The following is a 25,194-nucleotide window of genomic DNA, read 5'->3' as shown; positions in this document are numbered from 1 at the left end:
CATAGATTTCAAAGTGTCAAAGGAAACACCATTTTCTACAAGATATTTTGATTTACCACCACATCTACACAGAAAATTTTCATTTTCCTTCTTCTTTTCCTGTACCTCTTGTTCTTTTGGTCTTTTACTTGCTGAATCAACATTGTCAATAATCTTTTGATCATCCTCTGTAGGAACACCGTTCATAAAATAAACTAAAACTGAAAACTTTTGTTAATAATAATCCATATTACAATACAAGAACAAGAAATGAAAATTACAATATAGAAACCAAATCACAAACATATTAGAAAGAAATAAACAAAACGAGAAACAAGGTGATTGAGGCACGGGTAAAACACGTTTCCCTTAAAACAGATTTTTGGGCCACCCAGGTGAACCCGTTTGTTTCCCAGGGTACAACAGCCTAAGCAGATTGTACTGCCAGGATTAGCCTAGCACCTGAATTATACCAGTAACAAGAGCGCGTCAGATCGAAAAGTCGGGAAATTCTTTTGGTTGTGTGTGAGATTTCATGAACAACATTTCTCTCTACCAAAAAACCAAATGATCTAAGACATATGGTAGTATATATACATGAGCCATGTCCCAACCAAAAGCCTTGAGTTAATACACTATTTACTATAAGAGTTAATTTGTATTTCAGTGCACCACTTATGAGACTTGAATAAACCAATAACTCTTGCAACTTATTGATTTCTCATTTGCAAACATTATAAGACTTGAATAAATCAATTAACTCTTGCAACTTATTGATTTCTCATTCAAATATAATTACATTTAGTAATAACAATTATATTACAATAATAAGTATACTAAATTTTCCAACAATCCCCCACATGAATGGAAATCGATCCGTACGCTCAAGGGTCAAATATAGTTACAGCGGTTGAGTGTTGCAGGAGAAGTAGGTGTTCCCTTTAAACCCTCCTTTGTCATATATACTTTGTCTCCTAGCGATTAGTAGACGTGGTGTCTTTGAACCAACCCCTTTTGACGTAGACGTTATTATATTTCACACAACACTCTTCCTGGTCTGTAACCCCTCATTGTCGTGTCCGTTTTGGTCATGGAACACTAGCCTGGTTCTGCGAGAGCTCTAGGATTTGCGCCCCCCACAAATCCATTCGAAGCGACCCCACTTATCTCTCACATAGGTGATTTTCTACAAATAATTAAAAGCGTTATGCTTAACCTCCTTTGATATAACTGATTTACTATCGGAATGGACTAGGAAGTATACAACTCCTTTTATATGCTGAGGTAATTCCCCAAAGTGACATTAGTTTGTACAGTTAGGTTATCCTATTGAACCTAGATCATGGGATCTCCATTCTTCTAGGATAGGTTTTCCTTTGTAGAAACTTACTCCATGGGCTTTAGTCCCATTCCTCTCGAAGACTTATATACGACCTCTCTACTTTAGCCTTTTGTAAGCGGATCTGCAATGTTATCCCTTGACTTCACGTAATCAATGGTGATAACTCCCGTTGAGAGTAGTTGTCGTATAGTATTATGTCTACGGCGTATGTGTCTATATTTGCCATTATACATTGCACTTTGAGCTCTTCTAATCGCCGACTGGCAGTCACAATGTATGAAAATAGCCGTAACAGGTTTTGGCCATCCTGGAATATATTCCAAACATTGGCGTAACCATTCCGTCTCTTCACCAGCTTTGTCTAATGCAATGAACTCCGATTCCATCGTAGATCTGGCTATAAGTGTTTGCTTGGAAGATTTCCAAGATATGGCAGCTCCTCCAAGGGTAAACACATAACCACTTGTGGATTTGGAATCTTTCATGTAGGATATCCAGTTAGCATCACTGTATCCTTCTATAACAGCTGGGTCTTGGCCATAATGCAATCCATAACTCCTTGTGTATCTCAAATATCTTAATAATCTTGTCATACTCTTCCAATGTTTAGAGCTAGGATTACTAGTATATCTACTTAGCCTGCTCACAGCATATGCTATGTCCGGCCGGGTACAAGACATAAGATACATAAGACTGCCAATTATCATTGAATACTCCAACTGAGCAACACCCTCACCTCTATTCTTTTACAAATGTTGGCTAGTATCAATCGGAGTTTGAGCTAAACTCATGTCTCCCGCATTGAAATTTTCAAGGATTTTATCTACATAATGAGATTGACTTAACACAAGACCATTTTGGGTTCTAGTGATATTAACTCCAAGAATCACATCGGCTAAACCCAATTCTTTCATATCAAATCTCGCCATCAACAAATCTTTAGTAGATTTGATCATTTTATCATCACTCCCTATGATAAGCATATCATCCACATACATGCATTAAATAACATAACCTCTAGTGGTGTCTTTCACATAGACACACTTGTCGCACTCATTTATCTTGAAACCATTTTCCAGCATGGCTTGATCAAACTTTTGGTGCCATTGTTTTGGAGCTTGCTTTAAACCATATAGGGACTTGACGAGTTTGAAAACTTTACCCTCTTGGCCAGGAGCTGAAAAACCCTCAGGTTGTTCCATATATATTTCTTCGTCTAACTCCCCATTTGGAAATGCAGTTTTTACATCCATTTGATGTATTTCCAAATTTCTCAAAGAAGCAATCGCAAGAACCAACCTTATAGAGGTTATTCGAGTCACATGTGAGATGTATCAAAATAGTCTAAACCTTCCTTCTGTCTAAACCCTTTGATTACTAACCTTGCCTTGTACTTATTAGTGGAACCATCCGTTTTCATCTTCTTTTTGAATATCCAACGATATCCAAGCGGTTTACAACCCGGTGGAAGATCCACTAATTCCCAAGTATGATTCTGTAAGATAGAATCAATTTCATTTTTAATGGCTTCTTTCCATTGTTGTCCTTCTGAAGAGGTGGTCGCCTCTCGATAGGTTTGGGGCTCACCCTCAACCAAGTAAGTAAGAAATTTAGGTCCAAAGGATTTATCAGTACTTTGCCTTTTGAGTCTTCTTGGCTCAGCCTCAGATTGTTCTTGAGTTTCATCTTGAACAATCTCATCAACATGTGTTGATGTACTAGCATGTGTTGCTGAACTAGCATATGTAGATGAGCTAGCATGTGCATTTCCCAAAGATGGAAACACATCTTCAAAGGATGATGCATTCCTTGATTCCATTATAGTATTTTTTGTGTATGTCGGGATTCTTTGATTCATGAACAAGAAACCGATATGCACTACTATGATGAGCATATCCTATAAATACACAATATACGGTTTTGGGTCCAATCTTTTGATCCTTTGGTGGTGGTACAACCACTTTTTCTAGGAACCCCCACACTTTCAAGTATTTATAAGATGGTTTTCTAACCGTCCTTAATTCGTAAGGAGTTATATCCTTATTCTTGAAACATATTTTGTTCAAAAGACAATTAGCCGACAAAAAGGCTCCCCCCCCCCACATGTCCGGGCTTAACCCATAACTCAACAATAAGGCATTCATCATTTCTTTTAAGGTACGATTCTTACGTTCGACAATGCCATTAGATTGTGGGGAGTATGGTGGGGTAAGCTCATGAACAACTCCACTTTGTGCGTATAGATCTGCAAATGGCGCAACATATTCACCACCTCTATCGCTTATTACATGTTTTATTTTCTTGTTTAGTTGGTTTTCTACTTCATTTTTATACAAAACAAACTTGTTTATGGCTTCGTCTTTACTTTTAAGTAGGTATACTCTTGCAACTTATTGATTTCTCATTTGCAACCATTATGAGACTTGAATAAATCAATTAACTCTTGCAACTTATTGATTTCTCATTCAAATATAATTACATTTAGTAATAATAATTATATTACAATAATTATTATACTAAATTTTCCAACATTCTCATCGTCTAAATCCTTCATGACCTTTTCAAGCACATTGTCTAGTTTTTCTTTTGCAGCGTCTTCTGTTTCTTCACTTTGAATTAACTTGAGTAGTGACACGAGCACTCCCTTAGGAATTTCTTCATTATTTAATAATTTATCAATTACTTCTTGTGGGACCCCTTTTTCATTTTCATTCTAAGATTTATCCCTTGAACTCTTCTCATACTCAAGTTGTTCCAATATTATTCTTTGTTCTTCAATCTCTTTCTCAGACAATATTTGATTCAGGAACACTCTGTCTTCAATTTCTGTCATTCTTTGCTCAAAGACCATTTTGGCTTTTAATTCAGATTCAACAATATACATAATTTCTTCATTTCACTTTGGATTAATGAGCTGCATTTGATTAGTTTCTAATGCAATTCCTTTTCATTTGAACTTCTTTCTTTCTTCTTTGTTATTATCATTTTCAAAATTCACTTGATTTCTTCTTTTTCTGAAAACTCATCAATTCTCTCATGATCTGAACCATTATTATCATAAATTGATAGAAGATTTAATGCATTCTCCCCCTGTTTTGGTGCATTTAAGGTTTCCCTACCTTATATTTAAGGGATTGAATTTTCTTCAATGCTTTCTTCAGGTCTTCTTCAAATTCTAATAGGTGATGTTTGTACAAATCAGGGCTAACATGATTGAACTTCATTTCGATCTGCAAAATTATCAGTAGTGATTAGTTAATTGAACATCAAAGTGTTAGAAATAAACAAGAATAAATGATAAGAGATGGATAAAAGATGATTCTTTAGTAACCGTCTTCTTGAACAATATGAATACCTACAAGCAACACAGATATGCGAGTTAATCTTGAAATTTAAACCTTTTATTTGGTTATAGTGTTTCAGAATTTAATAATAAGACATTTGCAGTGTCTGATTTGATGAAAGCGACAACAAATTAACCGAATGACGATTTGGGTGTAGGGTACAAGTATGCAATAGGTTGAGAGAAAAGTTACTGAAAAGGGTCTTTTGATTCTCTCTTTTACTATTGTACACTGGTTACTTTAAGGTAAGGGTTAATATCCTTTGTCGTGTAGTGCATGAATACCGTCAACAACTCCATTTTTAAATTTTAAAATTATTTTATTGAAGATTACTCGATTGTCAATTTAAAAATAGTTAACTTTTCTTACAAAAATACTAACAAGTATACTTTATAAGTAAATTTTACTTGAATTAAATTAAACAATCAAGAAATTAACAATGTTAAGTTATATATTATCAAGTACTAGACGACTGTCCGCGCGATGCAGCGGGTCTTTGAACGCGGACTCTATTAATCACGTAAAAATTATGAGTTTTCATGGTTCGGTTTAAAACCTTCAAACCGTTTAGACTGGTCATCAGCTTGGTTTCACAGCTGGGTTGTTTACTTTAAGTCATTTTTTTTACTTCCTTTATCCTTTCAAGTATCATATTTTGACTTAGTTGGAATTGATGATACAGTTATATTAATAATCATTTTAAGAAAATTTTATTATCAAAGCTTAAACTCTTAAACCAAACCAGAACCAGACCGTAAATAACAATTTGGTTTCAATTTTAATGGTTTAGTTTTTGTTTAAAAAGAATCAAAACCGGCATTGAACATCCCTACGTAACATATTAATTTTTTTTCAATTGAAAAAATTAATATTATATACAAATTAAAGAGAATAAAATACTCGTTTTTATGGTGCAATATTTTTAAAAAAATATTAACCTATGAAAAACTTATTGTCGTTTAAAAATCGTGGGTGAGAAGTTGGTTTAAAGTTGAAACTAAAAGCATGATATGGTTAAAGATGAGGGGGCAAACTTGTAAGTTTAGTGAATTGTGTTTAAAAGACAAGTTTACCCTTAATTACACATGTACTTCATGCTTTAAGTGTTATAAATTACTTAAAAATGAGTGTCTTAATTTGCCATTGTTTGGTGTATTATATATAGTATACTCGACGAACGAAGTTTTCTCGAAAATACTTCAAAATCATAAAGCATGCTGGAGAACACTTTTAATGTTAATTCTTAACATAGAAGTGTTCTCAAAGCATACATTGTACTTAAGAAACAAATTTTCTCGAAAACACTTAATCTGTACAATCAAAGTATTAAGACATATTCAAAACATAATCATATCAAGATTTTATCAAGTATGCTCGAAAATTTACCAAGTTTAATCGAAGAGTTAAACTTCAAATAAATATTCAAGTATACTCGAAAAACACTTATACAGACAATTTTAAATCAAAGATTCATCAAGTATGCTCGAATTAGACAACTTTTAAATCAACAAACAAGTTTACTCGAAACACATATTCAAGACATAGTCAAACATATTCATATCAAACATTTATCAAGTATGCTCGAATGAGTCAAACTCCAAATAAAACAACATTTTACTCGAAAGTTCATAAACATTAAAACTTACTCGAATGTACAGATTCAGACATATTCAGAGTAAAAATGCAACATTTTTTGAATTAAACCTTTCTTTTAAGCAATTTTATCATTTTGATCCAAAGTTTAAGAACAAATGGTGCATTATGAGATCAAATTTCAGTTTAATCATTTCAAATACTTTTCTCTTTTATGAAAAATCTCAACATGAGATCATATTGATTAAGTCACATTTCAATACTTCATTCTCAACATTATTGTGACACATTAGGCAGGTTAATAGCATGTAATAACTTAGCATGAATTTCATTACTTTCACTACAAAAATAAAGTTATTTAGTGACGTACCAAAAGTGCTACTAAAAAGCAAAAAAGTGCCACTAAATACCCCTTTAAGAATGTACGGCACATAAAAAAGTGCCACTAGAAGTGGTGACGCTAAATCCTTTTAGTGGCACTTTTTTTATATGTCGCACAAAGTTATAAGACTTTTAGTGGCACAATTTAGTGCCATTAAAAACTAATCTTAGTTACATATCCATATTAGTTTTAGTGGCACTTTCTTTTTTTGTCACAATTTAAAATATATTTTGTGACACAAATTTTGTGTTAGTAAAAATTATTTCTTTTTGTATATATAGACTATTTTTAATGGCATAATAATTTTACCAAAAAATGGTTCACAATATAACTATAAAATAAAACTTCAAAACAAATGTAGAAATCTAATATTATAACTTCAATAATAAGTTCAATCCGAAATATATTTCAAATTTCAATAGTAAATTGTGTAATAAGTAACATATTCCAAATTTTACACAACGAATCTAAATGTTCTTTTGGGTAAACCTCTTTCACAATCTTCATACAAGTAAAATGATCTTCAAGCAAGTAAAATGATGCTCTTGGTAACTCTTTCTTAGAAGTTTAGAAATATGCTCCATTGAAGAATAAAGAAGAGATAAAAGTTTCCATACTTGACGTGCATATTCCATAGCAAACCATATCATTTCGTACATTTGGTGAAACTAGAAACACAATCAAGAAGATTATTAGTGTATATTCTAAACGCATTTAGTAAAATTGCATTAAAGAAAATACTTGGAACTTCATTCCGATTTTAGAAATTGAATTTTAAACTAATCGCACACACCGAAGCAAACCAAATTAGTTTGATATTCAATTTCTAGAATAGCATATGCATCCCATGGGAGTATGGGTTCCTCACTTTCTCTAATCAAGATGAAAATGGTGTAATACTCTAAAAACACAGCAGGGTACATATACCAAATTAGAAACAATTTGCATTTGCACTTATGACATTAATATATAGAAATCTGTGTCAATAGTCCTAAAAATAAGTAAATTGTAAAAGTAACTTGACAAAAAACTTACAATGGAAGAAAGCACCAACAATAGCAAGTAGAGCAGCATCAAATAAGGTACCATCACCATCCAAACATATATATCCTTCAAAATCAGTCTCGTTTAATATTTCAAAAAAGAAAAAGTAGTATCTTGCAACGCAAGGCATTAAAATCAGATTACATGGAATTATTAAATAATGGTACCAGATATGCTATCCATACAACTTCGACACTGATCAATGACAACTCTTTAAGATCAAGAATCTCAACTATAGAATATTCACAGACAATAAAAGTTAAAATAATAATAATAATAATAATAATAATAATAACACAAATCTTAAATTTGTAACATGTAGTACTTCCAATTAATATGACTTGATGATTTCGTGCATATATATGAAAATAAGATTAAGAATAGTTTCAATGAAACTTTGTACTCGTTTCAAAACATGATCTTAAACTTTGAAAAGAAGCTTTGATTAAGGTTTTTGTGACATTCGTGACAAAACAAGGTACACCTTATTCACTACGTAGCGAGGAAACGATAAATCTGTTAATTCGTAGTGATTAAATGAGTAACCCACCGATACTGATTATGATCCGTATATATACTGATGGGTCATATATGAGTTATCTAACATATTGATATTAAGTCCCCAATACTATTAAAACCATTTAAACGCAATCGTTAACATCAAAACGAGCATGTAGTATCCGTCAAGCCGAAAAATATTTATAAAATCTGTGAAAAATATTCTGGATTTTTACAACGAGTCAGTACGTTTTTCTTATTTTACTAAAATGGGGTGAAAAACACTCGTTTTCTCGCTGTTTTTCGCACTCGAACTAGTTTCCTTGCGAAAAACCGGACCCGAACTAAATTTTGGACCGAGACCGAACCTTGGCACAAAAAGCGAGGCATCAATGGGCCAAAAAAAGGTCTGATGGGCCCCCCTTTTGGTCCGGCCACCAAAGTGGACTTTTCCCCTCATTAGATATTTATAAAACACTTGAATATTCTAAGTTCCACACCTAAAACCTTTACTTAGACCTGCACTCTTTGCTGTTCTTTAGTTTTCTCTGCCAAGCCCTATGGTGAGATCCATTTTTATGAAGATTTAACCATGTTTTAATCATGTAATAAATATATAAACATGTCTTGATTAGTATTAAGCATGTTTAACCATCCAAAAACCCTAAAAATCACCTAAAATCATGTTTTGATTTTAAACATGTTTACAAAGCAGAACCAAATAGATTTTGACCAAAAACACAGATTAGAACCTTGATATAATGTTTTACGGGTTAAAAGTTCGGTTTGAAACCCTAACTGAAACCCTAATTAACCAGGCTGGACTATGGATGATTTGTGATTGGTGTTGTGTTATGTGATATGTATATACACTGAATTTGTGACCCAAGACCCGGAGAGTCGATAAAACCACCAAAAACTATCGAAAATCGACAAGCTAATTACCGTATTACTCGATTAGGGGTTGTTTAGTATTAGGTTGTGACGTGCTTGTTTTTAGTTTGTTAAACTTTTCAGGTACATTAGGGATCAAATAAGTGAGTCCCTGTCGAAATTTGGTAATTGTTCAATAAACGGAGAATATTTGGCGAATGTATTACCATTTATTAGCGTTTATTTGGTAAAATAATTAAATTTCATGAAAAATTTCGAAATTTGGTTTGGAACTTTGAAACGTGATGTTAAGATCACTGGAAAATGTTTGGATCATTTGAACATGCCTAAGTGCAGTTTGTGCAATCGCCTTTTACTCGGGTTTTAACAGCCGGAAAATGCACAAAAGGGTATTTTGTCCAAAGAATTAGGTTCCGGGAATTTTACAGGGGTTATGTTATGGCATTATGACAATTTAGAAAAATTATCGGATATTTTGGGAATCGTTTGGCATAAACGGGTTATTTATTGGTTAATTATAACACATAAAATGAATGTTTGTAAATAATTAGTTAAGTATAAAATTCTGAAAATATTTTTATAAAATTCTAAAGATTTTACTTTCTTTTTAATAAAGTTCTCATAATTTATATGTAATTACATAAATAGTTATGATTATTTGAAGATTTAAATTTTATATGTTTTAACGAAACCGGCAGTTTTGTGTTTAACGAACTGACTGGTATGTCAAAACATCAAAAGTGGTAAAATATCATAGTTTCGGATAGATTTTATAAAAACGAACTCTTTCCGAGATTTTTGGACAATTAGGGTGGATTGTACGCGTTTTGTATATTCAAACCTGCATGAAAACGGAAAATAACCCTGCGATCAATCTAGATACCGAAACTTTAAACTTTTTTTATAAATCAAATCATTTTATCAAACAATACGTTTACTTAAGTTTGTGTGGTTTTACCTATTTATGAAACGTGTAAACGACCAACTTAGCAAGGCACGAAAAACGATGCAACTGGGCCAAATCTGGTTTCAAACATTCATAGCGTACAACGTCACAATCTAAGACTACTAGCATATTTTGGGCGTAACAGCTATACACAGACTAGTTATACAACCTTATGTAGTTTAAAAAGTGTACTAGTGTTAATCGTACTATACCGATTACAGAATACGAGCTATAGTCGAGGAATTATACATAGTACAAGTGTAACCAATCAGTACTACGATAAGGTGAGTTTCATGACCCCACTTTTAAACTGTTTTACGAACTTTTGGGGTGGAAAGCGTGTTTACATATACGTACATACTTGGAAACTTATGATGATGTGAATTATCTAAGTACTAACACTTGAAAGTCCCCACAAACACAAGTGATTAACTTCGTGCCGGTGGCGTGTGGATAGTACTATCGGTTTGAAAAACCCAACTGACATGGCCGGAGGAGTATGCCGGAACATGTTAACCCAGTTGCACATTGTCATTTAAATTTATTACATTCTGCTATGTGGTGTTAGACATAGTACATACTTGGGGCAAAGTAGCTGTTAAATGCCAACGGGAGTGCATGAGCAGGGGTGGCCATGTGTTTTAGCTCGTTTCGGTTTTACTTGTGGCTATGTATAAAAACATCATACACATATATACATACATACATACATACATACATACATACATACTGTGAACTTTATGACCTCGTATACTGATTTTCGTTCGTACTCGTGAAACTTGAAACTCACCAACTAGATGTATTTGACCCGTTTTAACATGCTTTTCAGGTGAGTCAAAAATGGAATGATTGCTACATGCTCGATGTTAAAATCTGAAGTTGAATCGCTGTAAATAGATACAAGTACATAGTAATAAATAAGAAGCCGAGAACCGGTTATGTGTTTTTCACTTAGTATGTAAACTTAGTACCACCAATGTATTATGATGTAAATTAGTTTGTTGAATTTCTTTATACGCAATGTGGTTGATACCAGAGTTATCTCTTACATTCCTGTATTACGCTTCCGCAACTACCTAGTCGGGGTGTGACAGAAGTTGGTATCAGAGCCATTGGTTATAAAGAATTTGGATGTCCTTTAGGATACCCTAATATAACCGTAGGATCGATTAGCTCTGGGAATAAAATAATATTAAATAATATATGCTGACGATTCTTGAGATGAACTCTAATGGGCAAATAGGTTATTATGGTCCGTAACGTAATAATGGACTTGCTTGTACGTGGGAATTTGAGAAGAAGTCGTTGAACAATCTAATAGGTAAAATCAGTAACATATGTGTATAAAGTATAATATTAAATAAATATATGTATATAAACGATTATCTATGCTTATGTGCATAAATACGTGCATGTATTTTATTATATTTAATATAATTGAAAGATATTATTCTTACTAATAACCCTTGTGCACAGACATGTCGAGAGCTACAGATCGCCTGTCTGACGAAGTACCAGAACTGTATGAAGACGAAGAGGATCCAGAAGAGGAACCTGAAGAGGAATCGGAGGAGGAAGACATAGGTGAGAGCTTGGGAGACACCGTAGTACCACGTGAGGTGCCGACTGACCAACCTGATTTATCGGCCTACCGATGCGATAATTACCCTCCTAGGGAAACAGCTAGGCAAGAGGCTGGAGCTACTAGTGCTTATCATTTACCGATTAGAGCACCCAGATCCCCTACTCCACCTGTGCATCATACACTAGTACCCCCATCCAATATTAGGAACCGTCAGATTACCTGCATGAGCGTGCGCTCACCTGAGCACACCATTCCCCCACCTCGGTTTACATACCATAGGGGAGAAACATCACGTGTCCAGGTCACTGAGATACCTGTTCCCACCTGGGGTCTACCCACACCGATACCGGAGCCACCTCTTCTATCCGATTCAGTGTGGTAGGATTTCGTGACTGATCAGATATTATGACAATCACACTCGATAAACAACCTTAACCAGCACGGACACGACATGCAAGATCACATGTGATACATGCATCGAGAAGTGAGAGACGTACATAGGTCAAATGCTCACAACCGTTGGCGTCAGGATTGGGCGATGGCACTATGGGAGTTTGTATGGCAGTTATTACAACCCTAGTGGCTGTTGTTGTGTGATTGTTGTACCATGTACTTATGAATGGGTAGAACACTAATAGTATTGTTTGTTTGTATATAGTCTTTTGACATCCCATGCAGCAATTTGTAGCAGCATGTTGGGCTGACTTGGGAACTGTTTACGGTTTAGCATTTTTACAAGCACTAACCCTTATCGGGTTAAATCTATTTTTAGTGACAAATTTTGATACACATATACAAGCGCTGGCCTATACTAGGCTAAGCCTATGCGCTAAATTTTGGATGCATATGTATAGTAATGATTAGGGGTAATACAAACGTGTTCTTTGGCATAGTTGTGTGTTTGTAATTGATAATATCGTGATACTGTGTTTACTAGGGTGGAAACGGTATTAATTGTTATATATCTAATTATTGTTATAGAATGGCTTTGAAGAAAGCTAACCTTATATCTGAGGCGGAAGTGGCCGAATTGATTCCTCGCCAAATACAAGCAGTGATACCGACCATTCTAACACAAGTCACCGCTAGCATACATGCCAATAATACTGTTAATCAACCCCCCGAGCACCACAACGGCCACTGATATTATACCTCCGCCAGATACTAACGTAGCCCCGGGCGTTACTACCCCATTGACTACTGATAATGTTATAAACAGTAATAATACTCGCCCAACTGTTAATATCGTTGGGAACCATGAACCCGTTTTGAACACCACTAATGTCACAAATCCAACTCCCATATTGGAAACCAACACAACTACTAATGATAACGCTCAACCAAATACCGGTAATAATCTTAACAATCATAGAACTCCAACGTCAAGAATATTCGTTTAAGCAGTTTGCCTCCTTTAAACCGACTGAATTCAAAGGTATTGAAGGACCTAGAGGATTGGCGAAATGGATTGAAAATACCGAGTCCATAATTAACATTAGTGAATATTCACCAGACCATATAGTCAATTTCGCCACCAGTATATTTCTGGATTATGCTTTGATGTGGTGGAATATGATTGTATAAACTCAGGGACGAGAAACGATTAACAATATGACATGTCTTGAACTTAAAACCCTCGTATTAGAACATTTTGCCCAAGAAATGAGATCCAGAAATTATAACACGAACTTTGGAATTTGGAAATGAGAGGCGCTGATCATTTAAGTTGCACAAATCGTTTCAATGAATTGACTCGTTTAGTACCATGGTCAATCATTCCGGAATCCAAGCGCATTGAGCGCTATATTTGGGGACTGACCACAACCGTGAGAAGTATAGTCAATTCCACAGCCCACCCAATGAACCTCCAGACATGTTATAAGTGCAGTAGTATGAAACACCTTAGGTGAATTAACAAATCCTTATACTATATAACTCGCTAACAATAAGTCTATGATTGTTAACCAAATAGTTCGTAACTACCCTTTTATCCTAAACGACCACTTCTTCCTTATCGATGTATTCCCAGTAGAACTAGGAATTTTCGATGTTATAATCGGTATGTACTCGCTATCTAAGTATAAAGCTGAAATCGTTTGTAAGGATAAGACAGTTAGAATTCCTCTTTCGAATGTTGAGGCAATGATTGTTCAAGGTGAGAAATCTGGTACCGTATTACCTCTTGTATCTCAACTTAAGGCACTAAAGTATTTGCGCCAAGGTTGTACATTATACTTGGCAAGTGTAACTATAAGGACCCTGCTGAAAAACGATTAGATGACATCCCAGTGGTACATGATATATTCATATGTATTCCCTGATGAGCTTCCTGGTTTACCACCGACCTGACAAGTCGAATTCCGTATTGATTTAATACCAGGAGCATCTCCCATTGCTAAAGCACTTTACCGACTTGCACCTTCAGAAATGCAAGAACTATCCAATCAATTGCAAGAGTTATTAGATAGGGGCTTTATACGACCTAGTTATTGACCATGGGGAGCACAGATGTTATTTGTGAAAAAGAAAGACAGAAGTTTTCGGATGTGTATTGACTACCGGGAGTTAAATAAAGTGACTATCAAGAAAAAATACCCATTACCTCGAATTTATGACCGGTTTGATCAACTTCAGGGAGCAAAGTATTTTTCGAAAATTAATTTCAGATCTGGTTATCATCAAGTAAGAATTCAAGAGGAAGATATCCCAAAAACAGCCTTCCGAACTTGGTACGGTCACTATACAAATTTTTGGTTGTGCCGTTTGGATTAACCAATGCGTCTGCAGTATTTATGGATCTCATGAATCGAGTTTGCAAACCCTACCTTGACAAATTCGTGATAGTATTTATCGATGACATCCTGATATAAACGAAAACTAAGGAGGAACACGAACAATATATGCGGGTAATCTTGGAATTATTGAGGCAAGAAATGTTATACGCCAAATTGTCCAAATGTGAATTTTGGTTACAAGAAGTACAATTTTTAGGACACATTGTGAATCAACAAGGAATCCAAGTAGACCCAAGTAAAAGTGAGGCTATTAAAAATTAGCAAGTACCTAAATCACCAAAAGAAATTCGCCAATTTTTGGGATTAGTAGGGTACAACCGACGATTTATTGAAAACTTTTCCAGTATTGTCAAACCTTTAACCCTCCTAACTCAAAACGATCGAACGTATGATTGGGGAGAAAAACAAGAAATGGCCTTCCAAACGTTAACACAAAAGTTATGTGAAGCTCCAATATTAAGTCTTCCAGATGGAACTGTTGATTTGATAGTTTATTGTGGTGCACCTCGTAAAGGTTTAGGATGCGTACAGATGCAAAGAATATGGATAGAACTGTTAAACGATTAGAATTTAGAAATTAAATACAATCCAGGCAAGGCCAATAGACTAGCCTTACCGAGTAAATTCATGAAAATTCTATCTGTTTAGGTGTTAACAAGATATATAAAGACTTAGAAACAATTTTATAGACGGCCTAGTATGAAGAAAGATATAACCACTTATGTTAGTAAAGGTGTGACTTGTACTCGTGTTAAGGAGAAACATCATAAACCTTCGAGAATGTTACAACAACTTGAAATACCCCAATGGACATGGGAACAAATTACAATGGATTTCGTTATACACCTTTCAAAAACTTCCCGAATACACAATGCAATTTGGGTAATGGTAGACCAACTAACAAAATCCGCACACTTTATTCCGATCTGTAACAACTATACTACCAAAAAACTCGCCCAAATTTACATTGACGAAAGTGTATCCCTACACGAAGTACCACTTTCGATTATTTCAGACCGAGACAGTCACTTTACTTCACATTTTTGGCAAGCAGTTCAAGAAGCTTTAGGAACCCGAATAGACCTAAGTACTGCATATCATCCCCAAACAGATGGCCAATCCGAACGAACCATCCAAACCTTAGAAGATTTACTTTGTGCTTGTGTACTGGATTTCAAAGGGAATTGGGATCAACACCTCCCATTCATTGAATTCTCTTACAATAACAGTTACCACACTAGTATACTAGCAGCGCCTTATGAAGCATTATACGAGAGCAAATGTAGATCGCCACTTTGTTGGACAGAAATGGGTGATACTCAAATTACAAGATCCGATTTGATTCAAGAAACAACTGATAAGATTCATAAAATTAAACGGAAACTAATAGCCGCCTGTGACCGAAAAAGAGCTACACTGATATTCATAGAAAACCATCATCTTTTGAAATAGGCGACACAATATTTTTGAAAGTATTCCCATGGAAAGGTGTTATAAGGTTTGGAAAGACCGGTAAGTTAGCCCCGAGATATATTGGACTTTTCGAGATTAATGCTAAAATTGGTTCCGTAGCCTACCGACTAAAATTACCTTTAGAACTGAGCACCATTCACGATTTGTTTCATGTGTCGAATCTAAAAAGTTTCTGACTGATGAGACGATAATAGTACCACTGGAAGATATTCAGGTAAATGAAAAGCTATACTTTGTAGAAGAACCAATAGAAATTGTGGACGGGAAAACCAAACAGTTACGACACGACAAGATCTCATTGGTAAAAGTTCGATGGAACTCACAACGAGGACCCGAATTTACTTGGGAACGAAAGGATGACTTCCTAAATAAATACCCTCACCTATTTCCTAAAAAGAAAACCATTGACACATCAAATTTAGAGGACGAAATTTCTTAACGGGGTAAGAATGTGACATTTGTGACAAAACAAGGTATACCTTATTCACTACGTAGCGAGGTAAACGATAAATCGGTTAATTCGTAGTGATTAAACGAGTAACCGACCGATACTGATTATGATCCGTATATATACTGAGGGGTCATATATGAGTTATATATATATATATATATATATATATATATATTATAGTGGCTAACATATTGATATTAAGTCCCCAATACATTTAAAACCATTTAAACGCAATCGTTAACACCAAAACGAGGATTGTAGCATCCGGCAAGCCGAAAAATATTTATAAAACACTTATATGACATGTTCTAAGTAATCCTTGAATATTTTTTGGATTTTTACAACGAGTCAGTACGTTTTTCTTATTTTACAAAAATGGGGTGAAAAACACTCGTTTCCGCGCTGTTTTTCGCACTCGAACTAGTTTTCTTGCAAAAAACCGGACCCGAACTAAATTTTGGACCAAGACCGAACCTTGGCACACAAAACGCGGCATAAATGGGCCAATAAGAGGCCCGATGGACCCCCCTTTTGTTTCGGCCGCCAAAGTGGACTTTCCCCCCTTTAGATATTTATAAAACTCTTGAATGTTCTAAGTTCAATTCACACCTAAAACCTTTACTTAGACCTGCAATCTTTGCTGTTCTTTAGTTTTCTCTGCCCAATCCTAAAGTGAGATCCATTTTGTATATTGTACGTTTTTATTGTACGTTTTTATTGCTCAAAACAAGTGTAGGTTATATAATTTTGTGTAGGTTGTATATTTATTGTTTATATTTAATTGACACATTTGAATGTCATTTTTTATTATTATTTATGAAAACTAAATTAGTGTTTTTATCTTTTTAATTATTTTAGTTAAATTATATAGATATATTAATTAGAGAGAGATTTTTTATGGTTATATTAGTTGTATTAATTGGAGAGAGAGTGTGCATTTATTGTTACATTTATGTCTTTTTCATTTATATTTAAACTTTTAAAACCTAAAATAAAACTAGTGGCTCATATTCATTTCTCGCATTTCTTACAGTAATTTCATTTTTTTCTTGAACCTAAACCTATATATATACAATCTACACAAAATTATATAACTTACACTTGTTTTGAGCAATAAAAACGTACAATATACAAAAAGCATACAATTTACATCTTAAATTCGACATCAACAATTATATAAGCTACACTAATATACACATATCCTACACGTGTGTAGGTTATATGTTTTTCGTGTGTAGGTTGTGTTTTCTTATTCATAGAACAAGTGTGGGTTATATGTTATTTTGTAGGTTGTATATTTCACATTTAATGCAAACATATGTAAGATAGGTTTTTGTATTATTCATAACAATGTAACTATGTGTTGATGGATATTGATAAGTTGAGTTGAAAGAAATTGGTTTTAAACAGAATTTTTTAATGTATGAATAAATTGTATTTGTGTAGGATAAATTGTACTCCGTACTTGTGTAGGATAACAATTTGGACAGAAAATAAATGAATTCTTAATATTTTTCAATTACAGTAATTTGATTAGTTATATTAATTTAATAGATATATTAATTGAAGAGAGAGATGCATTTATAGTTTCTTAATTAATCTTGAAGCTTTTAAAACCTAAAATAAAACTAGTGGCCCATATTCATTTTTCACATTTCTCGCAGTAATTTCATTTCTCTCTTGAACCATCCCCTATATATATATGATTGATTGATTGATTTCTTTTGAGACCACTTTGAGTTTTAAGAACTCGAAAGAACTCAACGTAACAATTTTTTTATGAATTTTTTTTACACATGTGTAATACGTAAGTGTAAGTAACGTAAAAAAATTACAGTGTTTTTTAATACATCGAATCGACTTATTACACATATGTAACTAACATTTAAAGTTGTGTAATCACTCGTCAATCTATTCACCAATTCCAGTGTCTCTCTTGTCAATTTGAAACTGGAATTGATTTAATGTTTAATTGAGTGTAGTTAGTTTTCTCAGAGCTGATAAAAAAACGGGGTTGATTTCTAGAATTCCATATGGACCATATTTGAATTGCGATTATGGCATGTTGGCATACATGATGAGGTATTGTAGACAGAAGCAAAAGAAATTTTTTTTTGACTTAAAAATTAATGATCATGAAATTTGTACAAATACAGAAGATGAAAAAGAAAGAGAGAAATAGGAGGGATTTAAGTAAAGGGATATAGATCACATTAATCACAATTGCAGAAATAGTTAGTCATTTTAGTGTCAACATTATGATGATAACATATTAATATAACAGTTAAGGACAAGTTAATAAAAAATAATAATTAAAAAACATACAAACCACGTAATACTAAAATATGAAATTAGTTGGTAAGTTATCCATGTTTGTAAACGGACCGATCGCTTAACCAACCGTTTGTGAGCTGTTCAATGGAAAGTTTGTTTGTGTTTGTTTAATAAATGAACAAACTCAGCATGAATACAATTTGATTAACTAAGCAAACAAACACAATAACAAATACATTTTTGTAGATTCATATAATTACACAACCTTCAAAAGTGTGAAGTGAATATGGTAGATACAAAGTGACACTAAAAAATTAAACTTACGTTACACAAATACTAAATGCCACTATAAATGTTTCCAAGAAAATATAGCGTACACAAGGTGCCATTAATTATCAAAATTTTAGTGACACAAATACTAAATGCCACTAAAAATGCGTGTGAAGCAAATATGGCATGCATAAAGTGCACTAAAACCTAAATTTAGTGGCACATGTGTTAAATGCCACAAAAGTGTATGCTAAGAAAATGTAGCAGACGCAAAGTGCCATTAAAATCTAAAATAGTGACACAAAAGCTAAATGCCACTAAAAATGTATGCCGCTAAATGACATTTTTTTTTGTAGTGTTTGGTGATATGCTTAATATTCAGTTAGTTGCATAATACATAAATGGATAATACTTATTCCACTATGATGTCCATATCTCTTCTCATGGCGTATTTGGCTTTCTCCAGGTCATCCCAAATTGACTTCAACCCCCTGATATTTGGTCAAAGTATTTTAATGACAGAACATTTATAAACTTCTTAAATAAATTCAACTTTTCAAAACTTTTCAAACTTTGAGGTCGAACGTTAGACTTACATGCCACGCAATACGGACTTACATGCCTTACATTCAAGGTGTTTAGGACTTACATTGATGCCCCACCTCTGTAATTTAGATTAAACCCTCTTGTTTGTAAATTTTATCAACTTTTGGTTAATGTATACTCTTTTTACACATTTTGTTCTTTGTCATATATATAAAATGGTTCGTTTTGAGTGACCAAATACCAACACGCTTGTGTATGACTGGGTAGTAACTTTTCTGCCTATCATTTGGAGAGATTTATCTTGAAACATACATATTTCAACAATGTATCTCCACATTAAGTTGAACATGTTCATTTTATTTATATCCTCAGTTTTTACACATCATGGAAAGCTACCATACATATAAATGATTGCACTAATAGTCTTTTCAGCATATTAAATCCATATGATTGGTATAAATAATCAATCTACTATCATTTCCCAAAAGGTTGGATCAATTTTCATTGAAAAACCTTTTAAGTTTCTTTAAAGCTTTGAACGGAATAGTCTTATCATATCTCATCACCATTGATTTGCTCATTTGTCAAAAATATTTTACCTCGAAAAACTTCTTTGAAAATGTTCATTTTAGCACAAAAGATTTATGACCAAAGCAAATGCTTGACACAAGCAAACTGTAACATAATCAAACATAATCAGCAATGACAACAATGCATTAACACAAATAGACTAACATGAAGTTCTAAACAAGATAATCATGTATAACCTAAATTGCACTAAGCATATATTCATTTCAAAACATTAAATCATGATCAAGTTATAAGACAAGTATGCAAATAAACATTTCAAAGAAGATTTACTCATAATTATCAAAGTATCATGAATCTTAATCACATAAACATACCTAAGAATCATAGATACCTAAGTTAGACATGTTCATTTAAGCACATATCAAGCAAAGCAAATTCACATATTCACATAATTCACAAATGAATCACTCTAGACCTTTGAACAGATAATCAGTTAGCACATTAAGCATATATCATTAATCAGACTTCATCAGATTTGATCATGCCTAGAGTTTTAGTAGAAAGTAGAATCTAGTCTTATCTAGTGGCTTGGTGAACAAATCAGCCAAGTTGTCACTAGTGTCAACTCTTTTCCTATTAGTCCTTTCTCATTGCAATCTTTAATAAAATGATGTTTGATTTCAATATGCTTGGTCTTTGAGTGTTGAACAGGATTTTTAACAATGAACAAAGCAGCAGTAGTATCAATGAACATAGGAGTGTTCAAGTAATTCAGACCATAATAAGGCAGTTGATTATGAATCCAGAGGACTTGAGCACATCAAGCAGATGCATCAATGTATTCATCTTCAAAAGTTGAAATTAACACAATTGTTTTCTTCTTGCATTGCCATGTGACCAACCTGTCTCCCAAGAATTGACAACCACCTGATGTTGACTTAATGCTCATATTGCATCCATCATAGTCACTATCCGTGTAAACAAGTAGATCAAAAGCATTTTTCTTGGGATACCAAATCCCCAAGTCCGGCTTTCCTTTCAGATATCTAAAGATTCTCTTGACAATAGTCATATGAAATTCTTCAGGATTTGCTTGGAATCTTGCACAAACACACACAAGAAACATGATATCTGGTCTTTAAGCAGTCAGATACATTAATGATCCAATCTTAGCTCTATATTCATGTTGATCAACAAGCTCCCCCTTTTCATCAACTACCATCTTCTCATGTGTGTCCATTGGAGTAGAAGCAGTCTTCAAGTCTTGGCATTTGAACTTGTTCAAGATGTCTTATACATACTTGGATTGGCAAATGAATATTCCATCCATCTTTTGTTGAACTTGCAATCCAAGGAAGAAATTCATCTCTCCCATAGAACTCATATAGTATTTAGACTTCATTACTTCTTCAAATTCTAAGCACATATGTTCATTTGTTAATCCAAAGATGATATCATCAACATACACTTGGAGTAGAAGAAAATATCTTCCTCTTTTCTTGTAGAAGAGGGTCTTGTCAATGGATCCCCTTGGAAAATCATTAGCAAGCAGATGATTAGACAACTCATCATACCAAGCTCTTGGAGCTTGATGTAATCCACATAGAGCCTTGTTAAGTTTATATACTCTATTTGGATAATCAGGATCCTCAGATCCTGGAGGTTGAGTGACATACACCTCCTCTTCTATCTTTTCATTCAAGAAAGAAGATTTAACATCTAATTGAAACACTCTTATATTCTCTGATGCAGCATAGGCCAAGAAGATTCTTATTTCTTCTATCCTTGCCACATGAGCAAACACTTCTTCAAAGTCAATCCCTTTTTCTTGTAGACATCCAAGTGCAAATATTCTTACCTTGTTTTTCATTACGAATCCTATTTCATCTTCTTGTTTATGAAAACCCACTTGGTACCTATTGCAAATTTTCCTCTTCTTTTGTCAACTAGTTCCCAAACTTGTAGATTTCTGAACTGAGCTAACACTTCATGCATTGCTTCTACCCAACTGTTGTCTTTCAAAGCTTGAACAATTTTCTTGGGTACTATTTGAGATAGAAAGCAGGAGTACCAATGATGTTTTCAGCAGGATGATTTCTTTCAACAAAAGAAGTTTGGATGATTTGATTAGACTCAAGATTTGATTCATTTAGAACAAGGTCTTCAATGGTCAAATCTTGTGATTCATTGTTCATTTCAGCTTCTTCAGCAATCTGATTTGATGCTGATGCAACATCATTTCCAATATTTAGATTTTGAAACAAATGTTCAAATCTTAACACTCTTTCAGTTTGATCTTGATCTTGTTGTCCACTTTCTTGACCATCATCCATCTCATGATTTTCTTGATCTTGAGGGTTATCAAGTTGTTCATTTTGCACAATTTCATCTTCATTTTCTTCAATAATCTTCCTGTTAAAAGAGAACTCATGATTTTCATCAGCAACTTTAGACCACAATTTTTCTAAGTCAATTTTTTTTTCAGAAGTTGCTTCAGGAACACTTGTTCTATAAGAATTTTCATCAATGTCTCCAGGGTAGATTTTGAAGGATTTTATCAGCTTTTCTAAATCAAACAACCATGTTGCTCAATCAATAGTGTTGAATTGATTTTCATTAAAAATTATATCAGATGACTTAATTACACTTAAATGATCTTTCACGTACACTCTATAGTGTGATGAATATCCAACAAAGAAACAATCCAAAGATTTTGACTGAAACTTGTTCAAATAATCTTTAGTGTTTAATACATAACATTTGCAACCAAATGGCTTGAGAAACTTGATGTAGGGTTTTCTTTTGTACAAAATCTCCTAAGAAGTTTTGTCTTGACTTTTGCTGAGAAGGACCTTGTTTTGAACATAACATGCAGTGTTTTGCCTCAACCCAAAATGTTGCAGGCAGATAATCATCTGCAAGCATGGTCCTTGCAGCCTCAATTAATTTTCTATTACTTCTTTCTGCAACACCATTTTGTTATGGAGTTCTAGGGGCATTGAATTGTTGATATATTCCTTTAGCGTGACAAAATTCATTCATGATCCGATTTTTGAACTATGTACAATTGTCACTTCTCATAACTTTAACCCTTGCATCTAAATTATTCTCAATCCTGATCACACAACTTTTGATCATCTATGCAGCTTCATCTTTTGAACCCAGAAAAAACACCCATGTGTATCTTGAATAATCATATATAATCACTAAATTATTCTCAATACCTCTTTTTGCCAATGCTTGAAACACTCACAGAACCAAAGAGATCCATATGAAGCATCTCAAGCAATTGTCCAATTGAGTTTATGAGTTTTGTTTTCTGAGATGATTTATGTTATGTCACACCCCGAAAACCTTAACTTAACACAGCGGAAGTCTTAACTTTAATTCATTCGGGTTATGACAGATGCCGATAGTCAACAATAATAACCATTTAATAATAAAAGCATCATCTTTTATTATAAGAAATATTTTACAAAATCAGAGTTTACTAAACGTGCTAATGCACGGTTTACAACACATCACTTTTGTTCAAACACCCCACGCTCTCGTTTCCATGCCACCTCGAAACCTTCACTTTCTTGCAAAGCATATTTAAATAATATTTGGGTCAACACGAATGTTGGTGAGTTATTCCTGAGAAGAAAAACTTATTATATAAATATAAACAATTTATATATAAACAACACATGAATATAATGGTGTACGGCCATTATACTCCTAATAAAACCGATCATAACACGGTATAACACAATAACGAAACCCGCATTTTACCTTTAAGCACAAAAAGCGTTAGTTGTAAATTAGCTAAGAATACAACGCGTGTATGACTACCAATTTGATAACTCGAAACGTACCATACTCGAAATATTCCCACTTTTAACCCAACGCGAATGGAAGTGGGGGGCGTCACCCCGATAGATCTACCAACATTTCTGTGCCCTCAATTCGGTTAACAGTTATTTAACCAAATTGATTCATCCCACAATAACGACAATTTGTAGTATAATGCGTTTTCAAAACATATATACATAAATACGAATATAGATATACAATATGCTTTTCGGAGGAAGAACTCACCTTTGATTTCAGTGTTCGAATAAATGCTCGTTCCTATATTAGTACACGTTCGTTAATTTTAGGTTTGACTAAAATATATATATTCTTATTCTAAAAATCCACACAAGCATATAACACATAAAGTTTACGACTTATAATCTTATAATTCTATACTTAAAAATATAAACAAGTAATAATCAACTAATAATTGTTTTATTTAATAATTTAATTTAATTATTAAAATTTATAAAAATTATTACCTTTAGTTGCTGGAGTGTTTTGGAAAAATTCAAGTTATTATTTTATTTAAAATTTTGACTCTATTATAATCGGTTTTGTCGGTTTTGCCGGTTTCGTTGATTTTGAGCTTAAAAACGAACCGGTTGTCATTTTTATGAAACTTTTAGTTTTAAATTATCTAGAACACTTTTTTATATAGTTTTTAGTCAAGGTTTATTGGTTTTTCAATAAAAATGTTTTGGTTCTTATTTTGTTGCCAATTTCTTAAAAATGTCAATTTTTAACGTTTTCGTGTCGGTTTTCGTGACACGAACCGTGTTGGTTTAAGTTTTGTTATTCTTGACTTTTCTTATACTTTAACTTATGTTAAATATAAGAATATTATGACTTTGGGAGCTGTTTTAATTTAGTTCCAAAAACTCATGTCGGTTCACCTTAAAAGTCGAACTTTCCGACCGTTAAAGTCACCGACAAGCTATTTAAGTCACAATGTCAAAACCAAACCATTTGGTACAGCAAATATACATATAATAACAAGTAATATATCATCACATCCATGTTTGATCATCTAGCACCAAGTATGCACACAAAACAAATTTTTAACTACACATGCTCAAGCCTTAGCTTAAGTTTTCAACTATACAATATACATGTTATTTCTACAATCTCTACAAGGTGTTTATGTACCAAAATTTCCAGATCTTATTAACCCATATTAACATCTTATTTCATCCCATTGTTATCCTTTAACAAACACATTCTTGATTTATTTAACAACAAAGTTTCTATTACTAGTAATTAGCAATTTTTAATAACCTTATTATCATACAAACAATCTTTACAATAGAGTTTACTAAAGTAATCCTATCCACAAGTCTTTAATCATCAACACAAGATTATGTTCACTTATCAAATCATTTTGCAAAACATCTTGTACAATTTACAAAG

The 25,194-nt window shown here is 33.4% G+C and overlaps 1 pseudogene; it reads right to left on the bottom strand.

Annotated features, from left to right (window-relative positions):
- Positions 1 to 1,422: 1,422 nt before the first annotated feature.
- On the bottom strand, positions 1,423 to 2,028 carry LOC143615078 (secreted RxLR effector protein 161 pseudogene; annotated as a pseudogene).
- Positions 2,029 to 25,194: the final 23,166 nt, after the last annotated feature.

The sequence above is a fragment of the Bidens hawaiensis genome, unplaced genomic scaffold, assembly GCF_021521415.1.
Source record: "Bidens hawaiensis isolate Kalapana, Puna unplaced genomic scaffold, B.hawaiensis_p1.1 tig00041814_1, whole genome shotgun sequence".
NCBI lineage: Eukaryota > Viridiplantae > Streptophyta > Magnoliopsida > Asterales > Asteraceae > Bidens > Bidens hawaiensis.
Note: the sequence above shows the minus strand (reverse complement) of the source record. Positions and strands in the feature narration are given on the sequence as shown.